Here is a 23,349-nt window from a genome sequence, read left to right on the forward strand (position 1 = left end):
AAGGGACCTCAATGATCATCCAACTCCAACCCCAAAAAAGTCATTGGCAGCAGCTGGATTGGAGATGTAACCCACTGATGGGAACGTGACTAAGGGCATTTTCTCCCTCTAAGCTAGATCGGTAACCCCTAGCACTTTGGGATTTGGCTCCATGTGCCTATCCCATAATGGAAGTGATTTAATGTTAACAAAAATGTCAAAAGATCCCTAATGTTGCCATGGAATTATCTGTCCTCTGAAAGTATTTGGGATAGATGTATAGCATACTCACAAAGAATTTTAACAGGCTATGCTATTTGGGAAATTTTCAAGTCTTTTTGGTTTGTTGTTAGTACATGTTTTATTTATTTGTTTGTTTCCTGGCTTGTTCTAAACCGGGATAAAAAAGTTTCTACTTCTAAATTGCCAGATCAGGAAACGAGCATTTCTTTGACATAGTGCAGCACTAAGTAGCAGTGCTCAATCTAATAAGCTTCGTAATTTTTAGACTAGAAGCTTTGCCTATCATTTCTACTTTGATCAATGGAAAATGTCTAGCTGTGAACCATCATTAATAATGTCTTCCAATAACGGTTTTTAGCATGACTTTTTCATTTAAAAAAAAATAAAAAATACAGAAATCATGTCAACCTTTAGACTTTCCCCTAGGAAGAAACCCATTCAGTTCTAAAATGAAGTATCACAGAGACCATAAATATTCAGAGGTTTTTTTGTCTCTACCAGCAATATGTCTTACAGCTTTTCTAGATTTTTTTACTTTCTCTCTGACATCTCTACCCTGCGTTGTGCCCTAGCCTATATTTCCATTATATACCTTTAGATATGTCTTATAGTTAATTAAAAAAAAAATGCCATTGCCACAACAACAGAAATATGTTACAGGCTTTGTGCCATGTGGAATTTTAGAAAGTCATTAAATCCTGCCAAAATGTCTTACTCGGGGGAAGGAAATTTGCAGAGGTATTGGAACTTCTAAGCAATCTCACTCAAAAACTTGCAAATTGCACCATTCTTGCTGTGTTCTCAAATGCCACAGCCTGTTATCTTAATAATCTTCTACTTCTTGCTAAAATCATCATAGAAACACATAAACTTGACAAAAGAATGGTCCATCTTAAATATTCATGCTGGAAAACTTTTTTGGAAAGTATTTATGAGTTGAACAAGGTCTTTATGTCATCCCCACAAGTTATGGAATCATATTCCAGGGTAGAGTTTAAAATGGAGTATAAATTTGCAGGGCAGGACGTGTTCCTAAAAAAATGTTTGTACTGCTGATTTGAAACCTGGCTAAGTGTTAAATTTTAAGCTGGTTTAAGTTCAATACATAGCTTCATGACACTTTTTACATTTTAAAGGAAAGTCTTGAGACAAATTCCAGGAAGAACACAATTTCAAAGTTGGTTGACCTTTTAGTGTTGACACATTTGTCAAAATTTTGGAAGATTTTTAAAACACCTAAAATCAAGCTTTAAGAGAAGCATGCTCTCTGTAGACCTAGGCATATACAGGGTGTTTTGTTTTTTGTTTTTTTTTTTTTTTTAATATAATTGAAATTATGAGACATTGATTTACTTTCACAGCCATTCTTTCAATTTGCTAAATTCAACTATTGCTAATGGGTAAGATGTGTGTAAGTGATGCGTGTGCATTTTTCAGGAGCTACATGAGTGGTTTTTCTGTTTGTCCACCAGCAAGTGTAGAAAATAGTCTCCTCTTTATAAGTCGTTTTAGTCAATTCTACTTCAGTTTTACAAATACACCTCTGCTTACAGTTTTAAAAGCCTAGGGAACTAATACATAAAATTACAGGTTAGTGGAACAAAACCAAGAAAGTGAAAAGCAAACCAAGTGAATTAACTTTTTTAGGCACATATTTTGTCATGTTTACTCTGACATCTTAGGCATGCCACATTTTTGTCACTTTCTTTTACTAGTTTGTAACAGGAAACTTCCATAACTAGACATGGGAAAAGTGGTGTTATCTTTAGAGGTACCTTTTTCCCCTAAAACCTTAGGTTTTTATTTGCAGCCATCATTAAAGTTTGCTGCCGCTTTCCGCTGCTGCTAAAGGTGTTTAGTACAGGCTGGCAAAGGAAGAAGGTATCAAAGTAATTGACTAACTGAAGGAGTCAAGAATTACTTTAGAGTGGGATGAGAGGGATGATAAAATATGTAACTAGCAGAAGAAGGATAGTAAAAGAGTACATTACAAAACAGGAGACTAAAGATAAGGACAGGGACAAACCTGAATGGGATATAAAATAGTCATAGAGGAGGAGGAAAAGTAGCAGATCTCATTTGGAGCTATAAGGAAATTGCGAATATGTAGGATTGTCCCTTTGCAGATACACATTTTTATGCTTTTGAATTTTGAAACAACACTGCTCATGCACGTGGCACAGGCAGCTTCTTTCTGTCTTGATGAGAAGCAGAAGTCTTAGATTCAGTACTAAAAGTTCTGTAAAACTGGAAAGTGGATCCCAAAAGTGCTGGATTTCCAGTGGAATACATTGAAAGTAAAGTCTTCTGGGAGCTGTGCATATGCATAGTAAATGTCAGTCATCCAGGATCTGTTACCATCTGTTTACGTTAAGACAGGCTTAATTTTTACAGACTGTCATAAAACAGAAAAAAATAAAATAATTTTTTTTTTTCTTCTCTTTTGTAGCAGCATGCAACTACTCAGAAATCAAGTCAGTAGCCTTGATGGAATAAAAATACTCTTGTTTAAATAGCAAGAGCTTAAGACATGAAATAGCAATACATTTAAGATCCCACTCTTAAATATGGGCAGAACTGTCCATACACTGTCTTCCAACATCGACATACTGAAAAAGTTCAAGTGGTATAATTCAGATGTCTTACGGTCATTATGGCTTTCACGTTGAGCACAATTCATGCTTCCATGTTACCATTTATAAATTTCACTTCTGTTGAACTAGAGATATGAAACCTCTTCTGAAAGTGATACTGAGGGTAGCTTTGTCTTTTTGTACTTCAAATTCAAAACTAGTGTGCCATTGTGAATCACCTAGAAACCACTCTGATTGCTATGTATTATTGCTATCTAGCCAGTAATAATGACTGATTGCACCTTTGTTCTTCCTTTAGTTATGACTGTGCTATAGCCTCTATCTTCGGTTTTAGCACAGTATTCTGTTACCATGCTATTAGAATAAAAGATTTTTTAAGAACTTAACCGTTCATTTAAGAACGCTAGTACTTACTAGATTGTTTTCTAATTAATCAGTGGTAGCCAACTGATCATCCAGTAGAACAAATATGAAGTGTCCTCTGGAGAGTGCTGGAGTATGTAGCAAGAAAATATATAAAAAGGAATTATCTGCAAAAATGCTAAGCGTAGTCCTCTCTCTACCTGACCACTTCCTGTCTTTCAAATTCTGTTTGTGGCCTGCAGGGAAAAAAAAATAATAATAAAAGTTATTCTCGGTCTTGAGAAGATGTCTAGCAAATACACAGGGACGCATGCAGTGAAAAAAAAAAATGGCTGAAACAAATATTTTTTGCAAACAACTCCTGCCAGTTGAACAGCAGTGATATGTTGACGAAAAACAGAAGTGAAATTTACTGGGCAAAATGGTAACAGATTTCAAATTTGTCACAAGATCAGAGAAGGAATTGGGGGGATTACCTTGTTGTCATATTGAAAAAAAAAATGTAAATTCCTGTATCACAACAATCTGCATGAATACCTTCACTTAAATGCCTTCACAGAATGTCCCATGTAATCTCTTAGTTGAACTAGCCACCACAGAGATTCTATGAAAAGGAATTCATTATAAGGTTCAGAAATAGCTTTTTATGAAGGTACTAATCTTTTTCATATCAAAGAACAAAAGTCTCTGTTCAACTGCTTCACTGAGATCGTTATCTATTTCCTGTACATCAAGTCAACTCTCACCTTGTGTCCCTCAAGACTTAAGATTACGAATTCAAAATACCGTTGAATTTGTTAATTGTCTGTTAGTTTTCCTTCTGACTATCCAGCTGAGAGATTCAAATGTTTCTCTACATACCTTGCTGAATGTGTCTATTCATCGTGCTACAGCTGCAATACCTACCTCAGGTTGAAGCTTTCAACCATACTTGCTGAATTGCACGGCAAGAAGACCTTCAGCTTTGCCGAACTGTTTGAGACAAGATTTAAGGAAACAAAAGAATTGGCAGCAAAGAATAAGGCGACTAAAACTTGGGGACATTTCATGTCAGTCACTGAGGTTACAGAAGAAGTCAGGAAACTTAGGACCAATCTTTTGGATTTTTCTCTCTTGTTTAGTGGTAGAATTATCTTCTTTACTGCACTTATTTCTCCCATGGACATGGGGAAATTACTTGCCTTCAAAAGACAGATAGATGAAGCTTTTTCACAAGTGCCCAATTAAGCCTGTAGACTGTTCTGAAAGGTTTGTCTGCAGGGAAGCATAAACCTCTGCACTTATACCGGGACAGCTATTTTTTCTGCCACTCTGTGATTCCAGAAAGAAAAAGCAGATCAAGCCTGCCAGTGAGGAGCTATACTCTACAGATCGATAGCTCCAAAGAGCAAAAGGAGTTGAAACCAAATATTTCTCTTGTTGTTTCCTTGAAAGAGCTGGAAAGTGCTCCAAAAGTTAGTTATGTGCTAAACGTTGACCAACGGGTGAGAGAGCCCAACTCCAAGCTCCAGCAACAGCGCTGGCCCCTGCGGAGGGGGCAGCAATCCCTTTGCACTGACAAAGAAGAGTTTATTTTCACAGAAAAGAAACCAAGGGAAGAAATATAACATCCCCTGTACTGCAGAAGAATTTGAGAAAAAATCATCCAGGGGCTTTACTATTTCGTGTACAAAGCAAGAAGGAAGGACAGCTCCAAAGGTCTGTTGGGCAGCAGCCTGACATGCAATGGAAGCATTACCTCAAAACTTGTGCTCAACTTTCCAGAGTACTTTGTAAGCGGCAGAGCAGGGCTCTGGGCACTCAGATCTTGGCTCATGCAAGCATAGGTGCTGTTTTCTAGGGTGTGTTGGGAGTAGAGCTCAACTCCTGCTCATTATTTTGTTTTTCCTAGGTGATACCTGTTTTGAAAGCCTTTCATGATCATAGAGGTCTTCTGGCTATTGCTGCTTTGGTTATATGGTGCAAACCAACTTTTGCTGTGATGAGAAGCCATCTCGGGAGGTTCTCTGCAGCCTGGCTGACCAGCAGCTTGGCTGATCATCCTAAAAGCAGAAAGAGGAACAAGCAGCTGCTAAGTGCAAACCTCAGAGAGAAATCACTGGCACTCACTAAATAAAGCCGGCTTTCTTTGCAGCTGACATAATGGATGTTTTTCTCAAACATCAACAGATTTTTGCTTTCGGTGCATTGAAAACATATATTCTTCAAATAGGGATATGTTGTTTGTACTTAACTGGGCAGCTCTAGCAGCTGTGAAGTTGTGAAGACAACCACCGGTGCCGCCTTCTTCTTCTTTCTGCAAAAGTAAAAATGCCAGCCAAGGAGTGGCTTGAAATTGCGATAAGAAGCATTGCCTCGTTCCTCAGGGGCAGCCTCGGGAGGGAAGCGGGGAGCTGCGGTGGTCCAGGCTCCCACCTCCCACCCGCCGGGGGCTTACCGGGCGGCTTGGCGAACCTTTTCACCGGGGGACGGGGAGGTTAAGAGAGGGGACCGGGAGGCAGTGACAGGGAGAACGTGCTATGTATAGGCGCCGAGCTACAGGTGCCGTCAATTAGCACGGATTCCTCCGAGCCCGGCAGCTCCGCCCGTGCACCCCCTCCCTCCATCCCCGCCCCAGGGGCTGCCGCGGGCGGAGTGTCAGGGGGAGGACCGGAGGAGGCAGGGGAGCGACCGGAGGAGGCAAGGGAGCGACCGGAGGAGGCAAGGGAGCCTCGGAGCCGGCCGCTGCCTGCCTCTGCCAGTGCCTCTAACAGTACCTCTAACCCTGATCCGGAGGATGCTGCTTTCCATTCTCCATCACCCCCGTGCGAGGGAGCAGCGGGTTGCTCTCCCAAGAGGCTGGAGGGCCCAGCGACTGGCAGCGGACACGGTGAGGATGTTGCCTCTCCGGGAAATTTAGTTTCAGTACGAAACAGAAAAAGCGTGATTTTGGTTTTGTATGGGTTTTGTTGTTGTTTTGGTTTTGATCTGAGGGGAGCGGTTGGAAGGAAGGAGAGAGGGGGGAAGCTTGGAAACAAGTTCTTTGTATAACCCTCACCACATCCGCATCTCTTCCCAGATAAGCGGAACACGTTTTAAGAATAACTTGGTGGTACCAACGAAGGGGTGGAAATGCCTGTGTTTGCAGTGGCAGTCCTTCTCCTGTCTCTCCCTCCTTCTCCTCAATGTACGTGTCTCTGAATGCCTTTTGTGCCATTTACTTTGACAAAGATCATTGATTTCTTCTTCACTGTGCTGCCTCTGTAGCGTATGTGCTGCAAATTAGAAATATAGTAACTGTGTGAAGTGTCCTGGTTAAAAGGCTTTGTGGCAAATTAGCTGTTTTCATGAACAGTGTCATTGGGAAAACCTGTGGAAACTTTCTGCATGGTTCACCTTCTTCCCCCTCCCTTCTACCGATGAAGTGATGCTTGTGCTACAGCCAGTTCACCTGGTGTTTGTACCTCTGGTTGCTGAGCTATGCCAGGAGCATGTTAGCCTTCCTTGAACGAATTATTCCTCTGCTAAGGAGCTGTCTTGGTCCCTCTTAACGCTCTGCGTCATAGCATCCTGTGGGCTGTAACCTAAGCAGAAGGGTCACTTAATGCTATACACACTTGTTGGTGTGATGGAGTGAATGACCACTTGTCAACATGGTCCCAGGTTATGCTCAGATTAGCCACTTCTCAGTTATCATTTTTAACTTTTTCAGATAGGTTAAAAATGTTTTGCTTCAATGAATATTCAGGCTCTGAGCAAGCTGTGGCATTCGCAGTAACTTGCAGAGCTGCCAAGTCATAAACACAGAGTCCTGGCAGACAAGATTTTTAAGAGTTTGTTTGTTTTTGGACATGAATTCATAACTTATGGTGAGATTATGCTGTTGGAAACCTTGCATCCCACTGACTTAAGAAGGAGTCGTATGCACGTGTATATAGAGATGATCAGAATTTAGTCTGTGGCAGTTACCTCATGCCCTAAATAAAATGCAACCTCACTGGTATCTGGAAGTGAGCCCGTTATTCTGTATCTACTAACTACACGGTAGATTTTGCTTGCTTCCAGCTGGGAGGATGAGAACAATACATCGTCTTGGCAGAGCAGGGATGGTATAGACAACTATATGCAGCTATGTATATTAAATATGTCCACGATGAAAGGTGGTATGGAATATCCACAGATAGTTTTCAAAATATAATTTGCATGGTTGTATTTTCAAGCTTGGAGGCTTGGAAAAGGCCAGCACACATCTATAGGGAATTTGGAAAAGAAGGTTTAAGAGAACAACCTAAGTCTAAGCACATACAAGTGCTCATGTAGTATAGGTGTTCTGGAAAACATTCTTTGAACTCACAACTAGTCTGTCTATTTTTCTTTCTCAGCTCAGTCCAAACAAGGCTTGCTGAGTCTTTGACTTCTGTGATGGATGAGTTGTTGAAGAGCTCTGATGGCTAGCTGCGGCTCTCCTCATCTCGTTTATTCTTGTCTAAGTGGTAGTTCAACTGCTATTATCAGACTGATAACCTGCATCTTACTTCCTTCAGATGCCCCATGAGCTGACACAGAGCTGTCTGTGCTATGAGGAAGACCACAGAATGCCTTGGAATGGAGAGCAGCAGAAAGGACCTCCAGTTCAGGGAGCTGCCTCAAACACCACTTGAGCATACAGTAGTTTTTATAGAAGAGGTATTTATAGCCACATGCTCGTAATAAAGCAGCAAAGACAAGACACCAGAGAGAACTGATGAAAAATAACTGTTATGAAAGGAAAAACATACCCTTGTAAAAATGTAGCTACTCTGTTCTCTTAGATGCTCATCAGAGAAGGCTTGTTGCTGGAGGCTTAGTTCTGTGTAGCATGTCACTCTTATTTTCTCTGTTGCTTTTCATAAAATGGATGTGACTGCTGTCATCTGAATTGTTTACAGCAAGAAATATACGTTCTTTCCTGTGCTCAGGTCTCTGGAGCTATCCTCGATGTAATGATAGGTGGTGTACTTCTTGTCCAGCGCATGTCATTGTGAAGCATGAGTGATGAGTCACTTCCCTGGTGGGCAGTAATGACTAACTGCCGCTCATTCAGGAGCAATGAAATAGCGATGCTACCACACCAGCAGTTAGGTGCCTGTGGAATCATCACCACAAATCAGCTCTCTGCTGACTATGTGATGTAAAAACAGTTTATGTTGTCACATGATTGAAGGCCTTTACGCCTGATGAAGGAGTAAAGCTCATAAGAAAGGAGTTAATAAGAAGGAGGGAAAATAGTTAGTATTATACCAGATTTCCCCAAATTGTGCTGCTTCTGAAATGGAAACCATAGGAGATTTCTATACAGTTCCTAAACTTGTCATATGAGAGTTACTAGGATGAAGCTATAAAAGCAAGTATTTGCATGAGATTTTTCTTAAAGAGTAAGGCACAAGAAATTCTGTGCAATTCATGTTCAATTTCTTTTAGTGTACGTTAGTCTTAAAGTTGCATAAAAAGCTCTTGCTTTATTAACAATGCTGTCTAATAGACATGCAAAAATAGATCTGGATAAAAAAAAATTTTTGTTGTTCTGTAAAAGTTCTGGAATAACATAAAATGTTTCATTTTGAAGTGTAGCTGACTCTACTTGAATATTTCCAAGAAAAAAAAAATAGGTAATTTGAGATAATTCAAATCAGGCTTCTACTTGTGCAAGAAGTTACCTTAATATTGCATTCAAAGCTCTGTTTTAAACTGACAGTGAATTTACATTTAGTGCAAAAAGGCAGTGTCATTGATGTGAAAACATTGGGCAGTTCTTTCCTGATTTGGAGACATGCCTGTGGTCCTGACCTCAATTATCTGGAACTTTTTTTTTTTTTTTTTTAACTTTTTCCCCCTCAAAATTTTGAGAAGTGTTGGCTTGTCAAAAACAAACAAACAAATATACCAGCAACACCATATTTTTAAATGGGAATACTCTAGTTCTGAGTACATTTTTGTAATTACAGATCCAGGATCAAACCTTGAACTGAGGAAGAGACTGATATTCAGTGGTTTGTTGTGCATAGTTGAAATGCAGGAAACCCACGTTTAAGAACAGGACAGCCAAACAGGTTTCACAGAACTGTTTTACTTGTGTCTCCTGCATTTCTATGAAAAAATGACATTTCCAAAAGGGAATAAATATATGCCATTTATGCCACAGTATTACAAATGCTGTGTATAAATACTGATGACAATGACAAAAAAAAATATTTGTCTCCTTTCTGTCTTTTAGTACTCCTGTTATCAGCATACACATTTTAGGCTGGTCATTATCTCAGCAGTTTGAGAGGAAGTGATGGTCCCCTCCTGATCTTGAGAGACATTGGCTATGAATAGGAGTGGTGATGGAATCGCAACTCTCCTGCTGGGAATGAAATCTCTTCCTGATTGAAGCCCATGACAAAACTCCCATCAGCTTCAAAGGAGAAAGATCTCAAGCACAGAAACTTGAATGCCTCTGAAATCCACTGTTGAGTAATTTAGAAAGGTCAAGGATTTTTGAAGGAAGAGAAAAAGAATGAGAGTTAAACCATGCATAGTGTAAAGAAAAGAAAAAAGAGGAAGTTGTTAAGATTTAGCAATGAACTGTGAATTTATCTATATTTATTAAGGAAGCTGATTTTTTTTTGAAAGCTAATGTAGGCATTCATCTGGCTTAGATATTCCTTATTAAACTGTGAATGGGATTATTTCTCCTTTGGTTTGATGTCATGGAAATAAATATCTAAGATTTGGTTGTCATAAACAGTATTTATAGTGCAGTTGTGTCTGTTTTCTTAAATAACTTACTCTGCAGAGAGAAGTAAAATTTTCCAGCAGTAGCACCTTGCCAAAGCTCTTAAATGCCTCATGATTGCCATTCTTCACGTGCTGCTCATCTGTGTTGCAAAGAAATGTAAAGGCTTTGGAGGAAAAAAAAAAAAGTGCATACAAATATTTAAAACGTTTTGGAGAGAGACTAAATGAGAAATAAAATCTTAGGTTTTAACATGAACTTAGTACTTGCTCAGTGTATATACAAGAAGTTTAGCCTTGATATCTAAATCTAGTCTCTAAACTGCAGTAACATCTCATACTCTGGCTTTGGAGGTCAGCAGCAGGGTGGGGAAAAAAATAAGTGGGTTTAGTAGTTTCTCTTTTCCTTACTGGAGCAAAGCAAAACTCTGTCTATTGAGTTAGGGAGGTTTAAGGGGTTTTATATGTGAAGGGAGTGTAACTTCCAAAATAAAACCACGAATGAACTCATTAAATCAATATCTCTTCTCAGAGTCCATAGGGAGTATAAAACAAGTCTAAGGCATGCTCTACGTATGAGCAAGGTGCTTGGAAAAGCGCAGCAGACCAGGCTGTGAAGGGCTGAAATGTATCTGGGGCCAGAAAAGCTCCTGTGTTTTATGAGGCCTCCCATGTCCAAGTTCTCATATCAGGACAGATTTTATTTTATTTGGTTTCTCCACAGGGAGGGTTCCTCTGTCAAGGGTCTATAGGATGGTGGCCAAGGACACCATCGAGAACTGAACAGCAGCTGAGGAGGAGAGCTGTGGACTTCTTGAGGAAGGATGGAGGCCAGGCCCAGGAACTGGCCCTAATGACAGATCTTAAGAAGGCTTTCAAGGGAGAACAAAGGCTATATTAAAAGCAGGGCTCCTCTGCTCTGAAACATCTGGCAGTGCTCAGGTGGAAGCTTGGAAGGTGGAGTGTGAGCTGAAGAAATTGGTACTTTGTAAGGGTCTCATAAATTAAGGGTTGATGCTGGTTAAAACAGATCAACGGAAGCACCATGCTGCTTATTCCAGCTGCTTTAACTCGTATTTTGCCCGCTTGCTTACCCATCACAGTCAAGCAATAATTGCAAAACAATAGGTACAACAAGGCTGCTCTGGAGCAATTCATGCCTTTGCTGTCAAAGCAAACAAAACTAAACTCTAAAAGTGAACCCTGAGTTTGTAACTGCTTGTGCACAAGCAGACTTGCTTATTGTTCCTTACTGCTTCTCTTCCTGTTTATTTTTCATATTCTTGTTTCTAAATTATTCCTACACAGAGGAATAAATGGAATACAGTATGGATGTAGCAGAATATCTGTAGGTCTACTAAACCCTGAGGCTGAGTTCATGGGAAGGGAGTCACATCCTTGAATTCTGTAATTCAAAAGTTACTTGTCAGTATTGATATTTGGCAATGAAATACTTTGAGCCTCTGAGGAACTACTGTGACTGGAACCCATACACTGATGAAGACATTTCTCCAAGAAACCCACTGGGATGCTGGTGCAAAGTTATAATTAATGTGTCTATGACTTGGACCTGAGCCAGTGAAATATTTTGATTTGAACATATGCTTAATTTTAAACATGAAAAATAGTAATATTAAGTTTCTACATGATGTTCTGAGCAGAGCTCTGTAATGGCATGTTTTAAGAAACAATGTGGAGAGAAGTTAGGGAATGTTTTTTGTAGGGAAAGAAGATAAAGTATTTAAAATAAATGCTTGAACTGCAACAAATTTCATAATTAGTGGTATGCATTTGCACCATGTGAAAATGTATGTTTATAAAAGACTTAACACATGTACCTATTTATCAGAGATCATTTTAAATATGAGATCATAGCCTGAAAACAAGCTAGATTCAGATAGTATATATTAGTGGCTGTTAAACCATGGAAAGGAAGGTTTGGGCTACACTCAGGACTTGTTTCTCCTGTTAGAAATACTGGGTTAGTGGATATAGGACTTTGCAGGTTCCTGTTTTCCACCACTCTGTTTGCTTTTTAGGGAAGAGGGAGGGAAGTAGGAGGGAGATGAGAAAAATGGAGTTAACGTTTTCTGGGTTACTGAAGCTGCTTCGTATCATTTTCAGCGGACTGATAAGCAGTGCTGTCCCAAGAAGTTATTTCCATCTACAGGACTATTTGACTGAGATTCAAGTGTGTATTTATGTTGACAGAAGAAAGAAAACATAAAGCTGATTATGATTTAAATAGTCATCAGTTTGAGAAGTGTGGCTTGGCTTAGCTTGCTCTTCTCACACATAAAGAAACGGTTCGTAGTACATCACCGATAACTAAGTTGCTGCTATTACCAACTTGTAATGTTGCTTTTCCTGCTTTGTCTGCAGGTGTTAGTGCCTATCCTAAGCAATAAGAAAAAAACAGATCCTGGCCAGGTTGTGTTTCCCAAAATATGGAGCAGCATGTGGAAATCATGAAAAACAAAACACAAATTATGAAAGAGCCGATGTCAGGAAGAACTCATCTGCCTACATTACAGGTGCAACAGAGACTGATTTGCATCAAGTATATGCTGAAAATGAGTAAGGAGACTTCTGCGTGACTTACGCAACACAGCCAAAAAGAAAAAAAAAAAGTTCCTTCCGGTAGTTTCCAGTGTCAGGTATAAACTGATAATAAATTACATTAACAAGAAAATAATTAAACACTTAGTGTTCCAAATGTAATATTTTCACCACTCATTTTTTTCTAACCATTAAATTTTTAGAAGTATTTTCTGTGTAAATAATAAATTTTAAATGCTGTAATTTCTATGTCATATGAAAACATGAATTTAAGACTTAAGCTGTCATAGTGTCACCAGAACTTTGAATTATGGGAAGTTATGCCCCCACAGTACAGAATAAGGTTATTTTGTTGAATTACCTTTTCAATATGTTTTTGACAGATTACACTTTTCCTCTGTGGCCTTGAGCATTTGATGTGAACTGGCATCTTATTGTTTTCAGTGAGATTAGTACTATCTCAAAGGTTGGCATCAAAAAGGAGCATGACAATAATGACTGTGATGTGCATCTGTTATTTATAGGAATAACAATAATCTGAGCCATGTCCCAGAATATTCATAGTTTAAGTAAAACAAAGGAACAAAGGCTTGATAAAAGTTTGGGACTGTCTGTGTACAGAAATTATTGGTAATCAGTTGCTGGATGAACAAAGATTTATGATCCTATCAATAATAACTTCTCAAGGCTCCCGTCAGGATCAGCTGCTTATTGTATGTCATGGCAAGGAAGTAGGTGTGCCGGGCAGAATTGTGTAAGTATGGACTTCAAACCGAGGCAGAATAAACAAATTAGCTTAAATGAAAGGGCTGAAGGGAAAAATAGAGTAGAAAAGGGAGAAACTAAACTCCATTCAATTAATATTTATTAAAGTGCCTTGACACATATTGTTAGTTCCTCTTTGTGTAAACACTGGCAAAGTGTAATAAGAATATATAAAATCTATTCAATATTTATATTAACTCAGAGCTCATTGAGGCACCAAATTAGCATGTAACTTACTTATTAGAAAAGTAAACAGAAAAATTCAGATTATTTGCATCTGGAATAAGTGCAAGGAACTGTTCAAAGGATCTGCTGCCAATAATTTGAAGATGCTTGGCCATGGTTTTGATTTGTAAATACACCTGAGGCTGTGATCCTTGTATTCATAAACAATACTTTTAGATCTGTCTTCAAATTTTTTGTTATAACTTTCCTCTGATCGTAACTAAACTCCAAACTTTAATGTTGTCCATTCTTGAATGTAAAGGGGATGCAGGGATATCGCTCTACTATCACAGTACTGTGCATGCTTTGAAATTTGGGGTTCTTTTTCCTGTTATGCAGGCAAAATGTTCATTCTAAGTACTATGTGCCACTGAAACAGTGGTTATTAGCGGATCACATCAGATCCATAGAACTGTGAATGAGAATTGTGCTGAACCTCTTCTTCGTGGCCTTTGTCCAGAACTCCAAATTGAGCTGAAGTTTTGGAAAGCAAGAAAAGGCAACCTTTTGTATATAAATAACCAGGTAAATGATTTCAGATGTCATTTTAAACTTCAAGGCTAACTTATTTTTTTTTTTACCTTTCCCCCTACTTTCTGAAAAGTGAGACACCACAATGACTTTTTAGTATTTTATTTTTAACAATAACTTTTAGTTGTTTTCCAAATCTATCAGGCTTTGCATAAGTTACCAAAGAAAATGGAGTTAAAATGGACAGTGAAATTAGTGATGAAGGACTATGTAGCCATAAGGACCTCTGGACACCCTGTTGTTCCCGTCCATCTTTTCTAATTTTTTGCAAGTTTGTATTGCATGTTGCTTTCAAAGTTAAAGGCAAGAAGCATTATTAACAACAGTGAAGATCAGTCCTTTCTAATTAAATGTAGCAAATTCTTAAATTTGCCTTGTTTTGGTAGTGAGTGATGTGTTGAAATATTTTTAAAATGTTCACACAGGAGAGAAGAAACACTTATGTTTATGAATTCCTGTCTCTCTGCTGTATTTCCTGTACTCTTCTGGCATTTTTCCTACTTGCTACAGTTCCCCTCATCTGCCTAGATCATAGTCTCACTTTAAATAGGGTGCAGATGTTGAGGACAGGATAAAGGAATAACGAGACAGGACTGGTATCAGGTTATTATCTGATTTTCTATTTACTTTGCAGCTAGAATATTTATTTCATTTTTTTTTACTTTATTTTTTTCTGTTTTCCATCTTTCTTTTCTGTAACATCCTGTCTTTCCTTAACTTCTTGTTTGTGATGTACCTTATGAACTCTCCTTCTTCATGCTCCCAATAGCTCTACAAAAAAATGGAAGGTACAGACAGTTTTTTCACTAATCTAGAAAAACAAAATTTGGCTTTCATAGGTCAAACCATTCCAAATCTGTGTGAAAAACTATTAGAAAATATTTCAGAAATTCAGTGTATTTTGTAACCCTATATTTGAAGCTGTTTTCAGTTGGGATTTGTTGTTTTGTTTTTCATTTGTTTGTTTGTTTTTCAGGGTATACATGCATTAAAATATAGCTAAATAATCATCCATTTATTTTCCATAGGAAATTTCAGTGGGGAAATTCTAGTCCAGAGATTCAGATGGTTGCTCTTCTGATTTATTTTTTCTCTCCAGAAAGCTCTGGAGAAAATGAGGTTTAGAATAATTTTTTTGTTGGGGAAATTGGTGCCAAACATGGCTATGAAACTGATGCTGTTGTTAAAAAGCCGTGATTATTATAATTTACAAGTGAAATAGCTCTTTTTAATTTAGAAAGATATGCAAGGGTATTTACTTTCCAAATATGAAATATCGTTGGGAGCTGTTTTTAACCTCTGCATTTTCTGTGCTCTTAATCAGCACTGTTGCAATGTCAGGTAAGTGAACATTGTAATGAGCTCAGTTCACTGAAAGTGTCTGGGGCCTTTACAGGGGGGTTCATTTGGCATTGATCAGCCTTTATCTGATGGTAGACTCGAGACATTTATTAATTAATTCTCTGAGGGAAATTGTAAGTTATTCCAAATTCTCCCTTCTTATCTTCCTACTCTTTTGATGGGTGACCATGATCTTTAAGTGTTGGTTGTTTTTTTCTTCTTTTGTTAAATTCTTGCTTTAAAGTCCAGTTGTTCAAAAAAATGATTAAAATCTTAAAAGCCAAATAAAGCAGCTATTATCCTGCTTCTCAGAACATTTTCAAGGACATAGAAGATGGTATAGGTAGGGTGAATTACATGTATATTTTAACTGTGTTTATATGCATGTTACAGAATAATCTATAATTTGTCTTAAAAATAAGTATAAGTCATGATGTTGAGATATATTAGAGTTTCAGGGTATGATATGATAAATCAAGCTCCTTTGTGTTCTGAGTTGGCTCATTATTTGTGTTTTGTGTGCATGTCTTTTTTTTAAGTTTATGTGGATACTTTTCATACCATAAAATAGAGGAGAGATAGCAGTACCAAAATCAATTAGTATTTGCATGTTTTCGACATCTCTTTTGATTCTTTAGCCGCAGTAAATTTGATGATAGATAAAGTCTGCTGTTAAATGACATTAAACAATGTAGTTAGCAATAAAGAAATATTTGGCTAATATACTATTGTGTATAAAATTAAGCTTTAATGGAATGTAATAAAATGCCAGCTTCTTCTAAATGTTATTCAGTTTAGGAGGTACTAGCTCTGCAAACAATGTTCACAAGTACTTATGGTTAAATATCACCCCTAGAATTTTGAAATAAAACCTTAAATTATTGACACATTTGAAGTCTTTCTTTTTTTTTTTAATAAAAATTAAAAAAAAATCCTGTAATAAAATTTTGATATTTCGATGGGTAAGATAATTTTGTATTACTGAATTGAAATATATTTAAGCCATTTTTATCTTGATGTATGACTAGAGAAAAGCATTGAAATTTTAATAGTTCATAAGGTGCCTTTATTTAGCAAATAATCTACAATGGCAGAATGTAAAAATTTGCAGATGTCTTCTGAAATTGTGAGGCCTGAGATGCATGGAGTACCTACCAGGCAATGGAAAGACAGTATTCAACAGTTCCTGGCCACCTGTGCAGGCTGGCATTGCTCTACAGCTTTCACTCTTTTAAAGTTTTGAGCAGTAAAAGCACAGATTTCATCTACATTGAACAGAGGGCAAACATAACTGCGTGTATGAGTTTGGATCCTTCCCAGCTCCTCACATGACAGCAGCAGCCCAGAGCAAGCCTGCTGTGCCTTTTGCTGAAAGGCAGAATAGCACAGGCTTCTGCAGCCTATGAAAAGAGAAAAGCTGATGGTGTCTGTTAAACTCCCATCTTGAAGTAAATATGGAGTCCTTCCCCTTTGACAAAAAATGCCAAGCCATTAAACATAATACTGGAAGGTGTGGTGGGGCACACAGCCTTTTCCAGAATACCCAAGTGCACCTACCTCTTGGTGCGAGATTAGCCAGGAGCATAACAGATCATCAGTTGACCTCTTGTGAACAGGCTTGGCTTGTCCACTTGCTGAGCCTCTGTGTAGCTTCATAAGCAATCTTTGGCTTAAGATGTGACTGTAAAACCTACATTGGATAAATAAAGGATAACTTTGAAGCTAGGTTAGTTCAGAAATGGTCATCTCTTAAGCTGTAGTATTTTTTTTCTCTTTTATATTTTACAGCATTTGTAGATATTGCACTATATCTGAGACCACTGGAAAAAAATACATTTGGCTTTTTCAGGAGATGGAATTCCCAAAGATCCATAATTTAATCCCACCTTTAATCCCACCATCTGCCTGATATGGAGTCACTCCAAGTCCTACAGCATGCCTGCATGAACACGAGTTCTGCTGCAGGAATTTTGCAATCTGCTTATTGACCAGGTAGTTTCAGTAAGGGTAGTAAAATGTATAAATAATAAATAAATGTTAGCTCTTATGCAGCATACCAACAACATAGCTTTATTTTTTTTTTGTTAGTTTTCTAATAAACAACATAATTACATTTCTGATATGCTCAGACAGTATTAGATCATTAAATTGTGAGCTGAATAATTAGTCATCAGCTGTACCATTCACATACTGTGTATTTAAGAATGAAACATGTTTCTTGTCTAGTGAGAGAAAACTGTTCTTTGCAAGCCACGTATCCTCTTCAGGTTGGTTGTTTCTCCTTACACCTCCTTTCGTATAAATTTGCTGCCTCTTTTCTTTCCAGGTTTCACAGTAGGTATTTGCTTTCATGAGCTGCAAAATGTTGATAAGAGCTACACAAATAAGAAAATATGCAGTTTGCATACAAGCTGTGAATGAGTCACCTTAGTGCATTTTCTGTCCTGTCATCAATGAACTTTTCTCATACTTCTACTGAAATCCACTAGTGGGGTGGAAGTATGAGAACTTCCACATGTGGGCAGGCAAGGTCATTCTGTAGGATTCAGTGTTCTGGAGGCAATTCTGCTGGTCAAGAAAAAGAATCCCCTTCAAAGACAGCTTGTTGTACTTTCTAGATGGTCACCAAAATCCTCCCCAAGGACCAGTAGGCAGCCAGTCTCCTCAGCTTCCATAGTAACCTGTGAGCAGGGGATGAGATAAGAGACTTGATTTTCTCCTGCAAGAAACAGCTCCCAGTTCATGCTTACAGAACTGGTGGAGGCTTAGCAGGTCTGTCTCTGAACAGGAGCCCTCTGAGAACACCTGGAGGAGTAAATCTCCATCTTCTCTCTTACAGGCTTATAGCAGTATTGGAGTGGTGAGTGTTGAGTGAGTAGAGGGTACTTACCTCTTTTTCAGGAGAAATAAATGTTCTGTGAACATCTACACTGGATGAATCCTCTCCAGCAGGATAGGAACCGAATGCAAATTGCATTAGATTAGATTTGCTTAGAAGGGAAACTTTATGTGAAGAAATCAGTCTCCCGCTTCACTATGCTATCAGACCTCCTGTTTATTTTCACTTGGTCAAACATCCGTTATGTGTGGCAAGGCCCCACTTGCCACTCCTTTGACTTTACAACACCTCCTTCCTCACGTATTTTAGCTGGACTTCAACAGGCTAATTTATAATGCTGTCACTGAAATTAGTCTGAATGTCTGACAAATTATTGTTGTGCATTAGAAGGCCAGCACTGATGAAGGTCAAAGTCTGCTCATTTTGATCTCAGCCCAAAATATCAGGTTTTGAAGTGGTGCCAAAACATTTGGATGGAACCTTATATAATCCTTGATTTGTAAGTCTTGGAGAAAAACAGACAAGAAGTAACTACGAAGGGTGTCGATATGAAGTAGAAGAGTGTGGGGGAAAAAATAAAATGAGAACTATGACCAGAAAAAGGTTTTATTTCCCCACATTCTTCCCCTGCAGACTCTACTTTCAATGGATTAGCTTACAGATTCACATCAAATATGTGAAGTAAATTCTTTAATAAATGTCAGTTGTACCAGTTTTAGATAAACTGATGAGGTAAGTAAAAAAAAAAAAAAAATCACACACACACAAAAAAAATTTCCCCCAGCCCCAATAAAAAAATCTTACTGCATGCAAACAAGGTTATCCATGGATCCTGGTTTTCCCTTTCAGGTTCTTCATGATACTGTCCAGAATTATACATTAGGTAAACATATATCCTAAGTTAGATTCTGCATCTGGGAGAAGCCCTCTTCTGCTAATTTACTAAATGAAAAAGCTAGAAGGATTTCTGTAGGTATTTGTGTATGTGCTGGCACTACATATGCTACCTGAGGATTAGTACCCAAAGATTATGAAGGTGTTATGGCAAACAGGCAAACACATTTTCAGTGTCACTTGTTGAGAGTGGGAAAAAGTCCCTTAGCTCTGTTATTTCCTGAATGTTCACTGTGCAGAATATGCTACTTCAGGATCAGTCTAGTTGGTGGAATATGCAACTAGTTGAACATTGGGAGCATCTCAAATGTGAGAGTTGCTTTATGAGACAATTGAAAAACTAGAAGAGTTTGAGGTAACAAATTAGAAAGCTAATTATTTTTGTTTTCATATACTCAGATATGAAGTGGAAAATAACTTTAAGTGATGTCATGAACTGTATTTTTTAAAATACTTTTATTTTAAAAATTACTTTTTTTTCTTTTTATTTTTTTTTCTGCTGTCCATTTATTTACATAAAATCATAGAATATCCTGAGTTGGAAGGGACCCATAAGGATCATCTAGTCCAACTCTTGGCACTGCACAGGTCTGCCCAAAGTTTAGACCATGTGACTAAGTGCACAGTCCAATCGCTTTTTAAATTCAGACAGGGTTGGTGCAGTGACAACGTCCCTGGGGAGCCTGTTCCAGTGTGCGACCACCCTCTCGGTGAAGAAGCTCTTCCTGATGTCCAGCCTAAACTTCCCCCACCTCAGCTTAACACCATTCCAGTCTAGGTTGTATCTTTCACTGGAAAATCTTTCCAAAGATGAAACTGAAGAAACATTGGAACATGTGAAAACAACAAAAAATACCTTAAAAAGCTTTAAGGATTCATTCTTCAGTCATAGAAACAGATCGGAAAGTTACTTCACCTGTGTCATGGAATTTAAACCAGGGGATTTCAGACCTGAGATATTTTTTTCCAGATTTGATATGTTTCCCAACCACTCACTGAACACTGAGGTATTACTAATAATCTATCTTGTTGATAATAATTATAAAAATATTATTTGAGAAATATGGGCTATTCTCAGTTATAGAGACAGCATGACCTGGGTTTCTAATTTCCAGAATGAAGAATTACAATGCAGAGGCAGTGTTGAGTAGGATGCAAATATTGTATGCTGTGCAAGGAGCAGGCTGGTATTAACAACAAGAAGAAAAAAAAATAAAAAAGAAAAAAAGGTGTTTCCTGAATCTGGCCCTTCCCGAGATTTTTAAAGTTGCTTGAGTGAAGTGCTACTCTTCATATACTTGGCTAAGACTCCATATGTGTCCATAGCTAGGATTTTCTCTTGAGTGCAGCACCTTTATCTGTTTGTGTTTTGTTTTGTCTTGTTTTGTTTTCAAGAACTGAGATGAAGTCATCCACTTACAGCTAAAAAAAAATGTGGTGTTTTAGGTTACAGATTGGATGAGACAAAATACTCTACACCTCTGCTTTTAAGTCTGTGCCAGCAAGCAAGAAAAGATGAAAAATCTGTGGCCAGATAAGGAAGGTAGAATGTTGTTTTCTACTCTTGTGGTTAGGGTGTTTGTGTAGAGCAGGAGCAGTCATAGGTTCTTGTTCCTGCTGCCAGGAATTTTTTGTGCTTTTCTGAGCCTGGAAGCAGTTGTAGCAGCAATGTGGGCTGCCTGCTGATTAAGGTGACCTTGTGAGGAGTGGGAGATTCACTTTAGGGATCTGAGCTGGAAAATGATGCATTTTAGCTCTGCAATTATTTAGCTAGTGTGCCTCTCCATCCTACCACTCTAAAATATTATCAGAGGGTATGAAATGTAGTCCCACAGTGTCTGGCAATGCCTACCAGAGCAATCTCTGGAAGGGTTTTGGGGTAAATGCATGGGCTCTTGACTGTCTATTGGCAGACAGATAGGTCGTGGGCTCAGGCTGGATGGTTGTTGAACATGCTTAGGAACAAAACCACACCAGCAATTTTGCAAGAGCAGCTGTCAGAGGCATCACATACAGCCACTACACATAAACCAACTGGTACTGGCAGTTGTGTTTCCTGACATTCAGGTGGTAGCCACACTGAGTTTACTGTGGTCAACCTGAATCGAGACTTGAGGCACCTGAGGAAGGCTGAGTGGAACAGAGAGCCCTGCCTTGCAGGAGCAGGTCCCTTCATGGTGAGGAGGCAGCTGGGTGATGTATTGTAGGTCACAACTGAGTCTAGGTGTCCACGGCGCACCAGGAGTCTGCTTGATGAACCTGCAACTGTTTTGCTGTTGAATAGATGTTGCATATTTCTAAACACACTAGGAACCAGCTATTTCCAACCCTCTGGGGCACAAAACAGTTACTTCATTCAAGTGAAATCGGAGACCATAGAAATTAATTTGGCAAATGTTACAAAAGAGGTTAGAGTGGGTTCACTTTTACTCATCTTAGAAAGATTTATGTTTAATTTTCAGAGCAGCATTTAGTGAACAGCTATGTTAATAAATCATGTTTATACTCGAAAGTATGTTTATTAGTGTTTACTCACTTTAGCTCAGACTTTTTTTAACTTAATCTGATAAAATTAAAATATAATTAAATTTGTATGTACTATAGGACAATTCATTTCCACTTGTATTTTAATCTTATAAGTAACTTGACCAGGATAAACCATTGCTGGAATTACCTGTTACTCTTTCACATTTTTTTTTAAATATTAAGTATTTAAATGTTAGGTTTTAACTTCTCATTCTGCCAAACCAGAAGAGCGAAAGTCAAATGAGGCAAAAATATTTCAAACAGCAGGATTGTTATTGTTTTTTTCTTCTGTGGAAACATACTGTTTGTTAATTTTTGTTCATTTGATCTAGCAAACTTTCATCAACATGTAGGGATTTCAAAAGATGGAAAAAATGAACTTTGGTGGAATTGTGGGGAAAGTTCTAAGTGAACATCTGCAGATGAAGATTTTACAGAAAGCTGTGAAGTTTTTACAAAGAGAGCATACGATCCTTGAGATTACAATAATGTTGTCAAATTGCACCCTGCACATGGGCATTTGAGCCTTCATATACTCATTTATTTTAAAGTATCTGAATTTGGAGGTTGTGGAACTGGGAAATTTGAGTGAAAAAATCTGGATAATGTGGAACAAAATCCCCCACTAACATCAACTGAAATTTAAAAAATAAATAAAGAAAAAAAAAAGAAAAAAAAAAAAAGACTAATTATTTTTGCTGTCAGTTCTGTAATTTTTTAATTTTTTTTTTTTCCTGAGGGTTAAGAGGTAAATTATATATGGTTCTGGTGTATATAACTAATCAGTTAATTCCACTTGAAAATACAGAAACATTTCAAAATGTTTGATATATAATGTTGTCTTACAGTTATAGTTAAAATAATTCCTTATAAGTATACTCATCCATTGTACGTATATTTGGTAGAACAGAATATTTATTACTGTTCTTTCCAGAGATGTTTTTTTGTTGTTTTCAAGATTATGGTGCCAATTCATAGCTATAAATAACTGTAAACTTGGGAAAGGGTGTTTGTTCTGGAGGATTTAATCTTCTTTTAATATAAATTCAAACAAAGCGGTACCCTATCACGTTACTTGGCTTGGCACAGCTGCCTGCTGACTCGAGCACCCAGCTGTCTTCAGCACAGGCTCTGGTCCGGCGCACAGGATGCTTTATGCATCTGCATTAAACAGCGGCCACAGAGAAGTGAGGAGCAGCACAGAGCTGTCCAACTTCCAGGTGAGTGCCCCAGCTGCTGGAACACTTCCTCAGACTTGTTCCTGCTCCACCTGGCATTTTTGGCAGAAAAGCAGCCAGAGCTGCAGCACTGTAGAGCAGGGCACTGTCCTGGGGTCTGGGGGCTGCTGATTAAATCCCCTTGAGGTGGGGATGCTGCTGAACCCAGGTGTGCCCCCACACAGGTGTGTGCCCCAGCTCTGCAATGTGAGCAGCGGAAGAGGGAGGCAGCCCTGACACCAGCTGCAGGTTTCATGGTGTCTCTTCTCTGCCACTGATCCAAACAAGCACCATCACAAGCAGGATTTAATCACCCCAGACAAGCTACCTTACCAACACACTTGTTCAATTCTGTCTGCTGACTGAGCTTCATTCGAATATTATTATTATTCGCTACTGGATGACCAATTATTATTTCTACACTTACACCCTCCCTACAAAAAAATGCTCGGGTCAGCTGGTTCTCCTAGATGTATCCCTGCCATTTACCTGTGGTTCTGACACCTGTGTGTACCCACAAGCCTTGCTGGGTTTGCAG

General features: G+C 38.4%; 1 long non-coding RNA gene across 1 annotated transcript; it reads left to right on the plus strand.

Annotated features, from left to right (window-relative positions):
• Positions 1-5,869: 5,869 nt before the first annotated feature.
• LOC121065317 lies at positions 5,870-21,706 on the plus strand. The gene is made up of 4 exons (XR_005816989.1): positions 5,870-6,048; positions 6,238-6,345; positions 17,185-17,327; positions 19,842-21,706. It is a non-coding gene; the product is annotated as an uncharacterized LOC121065317 (long non-coding RNA).
• The last annotated feature ends 1,643 nt before the right edge of the window (positions 21,707-23,349 follow it).

Source organism: Cygnus olor, chromosome 2 (genome assembly GCF_009769625.2).
Source record: "Cygnus olor isolate bCygOlo1 chromosome 2, bCygOlo1.pri.v2, whole genome shotgun sequence".
Taxonomy (NCBI): domain Eukaryota; kingdom Metazoa; phylum Chordata; class Aves; order Anseriformes; family Anatidae; genus Cygnus; species Cygnus olor.